This window comes from Galeopterus variegatus, unplaced genomic scaffold (genome assembly GCF_000696425.1).
Source record: "Galeopterus variegatus unplaced genomic scaffold, G_variegatus-3.0.2 Scaffold580, whole genome shotgun sequence".
NCBI classification, from domain to species: domain Eukaryota; kingdom Metazoa; phylum Chordata; class Mammalia; order Dermoptera; family Cynocephalidae; genus Galeopterus; species Galeopterus variegatus.
Genome location: NW_007726691.1, coordinates 548,514 through 554,720, shown reverse-complemented (window position 1 = coordinate 554,720; position 6,207 = coordinate 548,514).

The following is a 6,207-nucleotide window of genomic DNA, read 5'->3' as shown; positions in this document are numbered from 1 at the left end:
AAGTAAAACAAAAAATAAAAACTGAAAAGAAAAAGGATTTCATACAATCAAAAACTCACTAATCCCTTCCCCAGAATTTGTCTTTCAGGATTTCAACATTCGGGATTTTAATCTTTCAGGATTGTGAGTTTTGGGATTTTACACATTAGAGATTTTAGACTTCAGAGGTTTTGATCTTTCAGGATTTTGATCTTTCAAGATTTCAACATTCAGGATTATGGCATTTGGGACTGTGTCTTTTGGGATTATGGCTCCAACTCTTATTAACCATGGCCCGTAGAAAGAATATATATCCCATGATTGACCAGGACACACATACCTATATGGATATATAAAATTGAAACAAACATTTCGTGAAACAATAACACTTTACTATCTATGACACTCCTTATAAATTCTATTCTATTCTTTTTCATTTTTCTAAAATTGCTGGTTGTGGCTCACTGAATTGATTTCCCAACCCACTTTCATTGCTGTAGAACGGAGGTTGGCAAACTATGGTCCACAGGCCAAATCCTGCCATCTGTTTGGTTTTTTGATTGTTTGTTTTTTAAAGTAAAATTCACAGAAGTCATACAATTTCATACATATACTTTAAAGTGTAGAATTCCGTGGCATTTAGCACATGTATTCACTCTTGTGTATTCACCACCTCTCTCTAGTGTCAAAATTTTTCATCACCCCAGAAGAGTACACCAAACCCTTTAAGTAATCATTCTCCATTCCTTCACCCACCATCCCCTGGCAACCTCTAATCTGCTTTCTGTTTCTATGAACTTACCTATTCTGGATTTCATATAAATTAATCACACAATATCTGGCTCCTTTTACTTAGCATAATATTTTCAAGGTTCTCCCAAGTTGTGGCATGTCTCAGTACTTCATTCCTTTTTTTTTTTTTTTTTTTTTTTTCCTTTTTGAGACCGGTCGCATCGCACTCAGCCAGTGAGCGCTGTGAGTGCACCGGTCATCCTTATATAGGATCTGAATCCGTGGTGGGAGCGCCACCGCGCTCCCAGCACCGCACTCTCCTGAGTGCACCATGGGCACAGCCCACTTCATTCCTTTTTATGGCTAAATTATATTCCGTTGTATGTATATACCACAATTTGTTCATTCATCTGTTAGTGGACATTTAGTTGTTTCCACCTTTTGGCTATTATGGATAATGCTGCTATAAACATTCATTTACAAGTTTCTATGTGGACATATGTTTTCATTTCTCTTGAGTAATAAGGAGTGAAATCACTGGGCCATATGGTAACTACAAGCTTAAATTTTCCAGGAACTCACAAACACTGTTTTTCACAGTGGCTGCACTATGTTACCATCCTGCCGGCAATGTATGAAAGTTCTTGTTTCTCTACATCTTTGTCAACACATTATTTTCTGGGTATTTTAATTTTAATTTTTAGTCTTTATATATAGTCATCACATTGGGTGTGAATCTTGCAGTTTTGATGTGCATTTCCTTAATGATCAATCTTTTCATGTGCTTATTGGCCATTTGTATATCTCCTTTGAAGAAATGTCTATTCAAAACTATTGCTTATTTTTAAATTGGGTTGTCCTTTTGTTGTTGAGTTGTAAAAGTCCTTTATAGTTTTTGGGTATTAAGTCCTTATCAAATATATGATTTGCAAATATTTTCTCTTACTGTATAGATTTTCTTTTCACTTTCTTGATAATGTCCTTTGATCTGCAAAAGTTTTTAATTTTGATGGAGTCCAATTTATTTTTGCTTTTGTTACTTATACTTTAGGTGTCAAATCAAAAAATTCACTGCTATATCCAAGATCATGAAGATTTACCCTTACATTTTCTTCTAATAGTTTTATAGTTTTAGTTCTTATATTTAAGTTTTGGATCCATTTTGAGTTAATTTTTGTATAGATGCTCCTTGACTTACCATGGAGTTATATCCCAATAAATCCATCATAAGTCAAACCATTGTAAGTTGAGGACTGTCTGTATATGAAATGAGATAATGGTTCAATTTCATTCTGTCACAGATGACATTTTTCTATGTATAGAAAATCCCAAAGAATCCACAAAAGTCTACTAAAGCTAATAATCTAATTAGGCAAAGTTGCAGGGTACATGATCAACATACAAAACTCGGTTGAGTTCCTAGACACCTGCAATGAACTACCTGACAAGGAAATTAAGAACACATTTCCACCTACAATAGCATTAAAACAAATACCTAGGAATAAATTAAATGAAGGAGGTGAAAGACTTGTACACTAAGAACTGTAAAACATTGCTGAAAGAAATTAAAGAAGACCCAGTTAAATGGAAAGACATCTCATGTTCATGAACTGGAAGACTTGATATTGTTAAGATAGCAATACTCTCCAAAGTGATCTACAGATTCAATGCAATTCCTATCAAAATTCCAATGGCCTTTTTTATAGAAATGAAAAAGCTGATCCCCAAATTCATATAGAATTTCAAAAGACTCTGAATAGCCAAAACAATACTGATAAAAAAAAAACAAAGTTGAACAACTGACACTTTCTGACTTCAAAACTAACCACAAGGCTACAGGAATCAGAACAGTGTGGTACTGGCCTAAGGACAGATATATAGATCAATGGAATAGAATTGAAGGTCCAGAATAAACCCAAACACCTACAGCCAATTGTTTTTTGACAAGAGTGCCAAGACTATTCAATGGGGAAAGACTAGTCTCTTCAACAAATGGTAAGGGGACAACTTGAAAACCACATGCCTCTTGTTTTTGTAAATTAGATTTTATTGGAACATAGCTCTGCTCATTTCTTTATATGCTGTCTATGGCTCCTTTTGAGCTACCATGGCAGAGTAAAGTAATCACAACAGAGACAGTATAACCTACAAGTCTACAATATTTACTACTTGGCCCTTTACAAAAGAAGTTTGCAGATTCCTGTTGTAAAATATTGCTTCTCATGCCAACCTGTGGGCATTCCTTCATTCAACAAACATTTATTGAGTAGCTACCATGTACCAGGCACTGCTCTAGACAAAACAGTGAACAAAATAGACAAAAACATGTATACTCGTGGAGCTTATGTTCTAGTAGGGTAACTATCCAGGACAGCCCTGCTGTCTAAATAAGTTCAACGGCCCCTGGGGAGGAAAAGCAGTGAGGCTGTCTGTAAATTACCAGTAGCTCCTAAGCTGAGATCGAGGCTGCGACTCTTCTAAGCTTGGACACCTCCAGATCCTCCCTGTTAGCTCTGGGTCATGTCTCATTCAGCAGCATCTCCTGAGTGGGGCCCAGAGGTGTCCACCAAGCAATAAATCCAATAGCTCTTCCTAAGAACCTAATATGTTCAGGGCATTGTGTCAGTGCTGTGGAGGACAATGGTGAGTAAAATACAGTCCCTGTTTACACAACATCACAGTCTAGTGAGGAATAAACCAAACACATGTCATCATGAGAGAAGTAAAGAAACATGATCACTTAATAAGCACCTGCTATGTGCCAGGCACTGTGTACAAACTTCTATAGTTATTATCTCATTTGATCCTCAGAGAACACAAGAAATGCTGTCATCACATTTGATAGATGACCAGATTGGGTTGCAAAGAGCTTAGTATTTAGCCCTTGGCCACAGAGCTAGTGAGTGCAAACTCAGAAATTTGAACCGAGATATGAGTCTAAGTTTAGCCATTCAATTATTAAACAGACATTAACTGAGGTTGCACAGTTTTCTAAGCATCGGTTTAGGCTCTAGTGTTAGAAAGATGATCGAGACTGGTGTTCTGTACACCACTCCATCCTGTACCTACCATGAACAGGAAACAGAACATGGCATAATTCACCTGCCTCCAGAGTTTATATAGTAATTAGGAAGCAGAACACTGACATAACTGAAATAGTGACAATGACAGGTACATTCTAAGAGTCCAAAATATGTATAAATAACAGCACTTCTAAGGATTTGAAGTGCTTAGGGATAGGATGGACAGGGAAAGCGTCATGAGGCAAACTGATGATGGTAGGATTTACAAGTGGTCACATGTCCTCGGGTGCACGCTCTACTCCATGCCCTCACCCCACAGAGCCTGGGCTGGGCTGACAGTGGAGGGAAAAAGGCTTCTTTATCGTGTGTGTGTGTGTGTGCGCACGCGTGCGCGCGTGCGTGCATGTGTGTGTGTGTGTGTGTGTGTTTTCAATTCAGCCTTAAAAAAAGGAGATCCTGGGCCAGCCCGGTGGCGCACTGCTACAGTGCGCCGCTTGGGAGTGCGGTGGGGCTCCCGCCGAGGGTTCGGATCCCACGTACAGACCGGCAGCTCACTGGCTGAGCGAGGTGCAGGCGCAACACCAAGTGTTGCGATCCCGTTGCCGGTCCCGGTCCGGTACGGGCGCGACACTGAGGGTTGCGATCCGTTGCCGTTCACGAAAAAAGACAAAAAAAAAAGGAGATCCTGCCACTTGCAACAACATGGATGGACCTAGAGGATGTTATGCTAAATGAAATAAGCCAGACACAGAAAGAAAAATATTGCATGATGTCACTTATATGTGGAATCTAAAAAAAGAAAAAAGTGCGCAAAAACAGAGAGATAGAGAATGAAACAGTGGTACCATAGGGGGTGGGGGGCAGGGAGGAAATAGGAAGATATAGGTCCAAGGATACAAAATAGTAGATATGCGGAATGAAGAAGTCCAGAGACCTAACATACAACATGAGGACTAAAGTTAATAAAATTGTATTATATTAGAGATTTTTGTTAAATAAGCAGATTTTAGCTGCTCTTGTCACACCAAAAAGTAACTGTGTGAGATGATGGATATGTTAATCTGCTTCACTATAGTAACCATTTTACTCTGTGTATGTATCCCGTAACATCATGCTGTCAACCAAACATACACAATAAAAATTTATTTTTAAAAAATCTAAGTCAGATCATGATTTTACTTTGCTCAAAACCTCCTGTTTCCTTTTTCTCTCTAAAGAACCCAGGTGGTTTGACCTCACACCCTCGTCTCTGACCTTCTTTCCCGTGCACTGCCCCTCGCTGATTGGGAACCAGCCACGTGGGGCTCCCGGTCGTGCCCAAGCCTGCCAGGCCCACTCCCGCCTGCTCTCTCTGCACCTCTGCACCTGCTGTGCCCTCTCTCCAACACGTTCTTCCCCAGGCACCTGCATGGCTCCTTCTCTCACTTCTTTTAAGTCTGTACTCAAATGTCACTTTCTCAGTGAGGCTTTCCCTGGCCACCCTGGCTAAAACTTAACACCCTTTCCCTTGGGCCTTTTCTATTCCCTTCCCTGCTTTATTTTTCTCCTTAACACTCATCACTAAGACTATAGACACACACACACAAACACACACATCTGACTTATTATTTCTATTCTCACGAGGTGGGGACTCCTGTTTGTTTTAACTCACCAAAGTATGCCCAGTGCCTAGAACAGTGCCCAGTCCATAGAGGGCACTAAATTCTTATTTGTTGAATGAATGAATGAACCAAAGGCTGGAGGCTACGGTGTATACCTTGCCCTGTCAGGGGGCTGTGGAACCTACAGTCATGGCCATGGTCACCAGTCCTCGAAGCTCAAGAGCCAGACCCCTGGTGGGGCCAGTTTGATCTTTCCTTAAAGCAGACTATTTGACCCAGGCTTTGGAACAGTGGGGCTGGGGAGTATGAGCCACCAAGAGAGGACTGTGCAGCTGGGCAGCACACTGTACTCACCTTCCACCCAGGTCAGAGGGTCACATGCAACTGTGAAGGACTGAAGCAGCTGATTCTGTTAGCATCTAGTGGTAATGGGAAAAGTAAAGTGTGAGATGCAGTACGTGCCTGGGGCTGCCAGTGAGGCAGACAGACACAGGCAGGAAGCCTTCCCGGAGCTGGATAGAATTCCTTCCCATTTTGTTATGGCAGGGAGGGCGATGGAGTGCTTATTAAGGACTGTCACCTGGATCTAGGCCTTGCTGGGAACCAACAAAAGCCAAGAGCCCATTTCTCCTGATTAACACAGTGCATGGACAATATAGAAACATTTATGCACTCGGGGTGGGGGTAAGTGGGCTCCTGAGATCTACATTTTCCCCCCTCCCCCCAGGGTGGTGGAGCCAAACAAGTCCAGGAGAGGAAGAGGCTCAGAGAGGTGGGGGGGGGGGGGGGAGGGGGGGGGGGGGGGGGGGGGGGGGGGTGAGGGCGCAGGTGGGAAGCAGGAGTTGGGCTGCTGAGCTGGCAGCAAGGGCAGC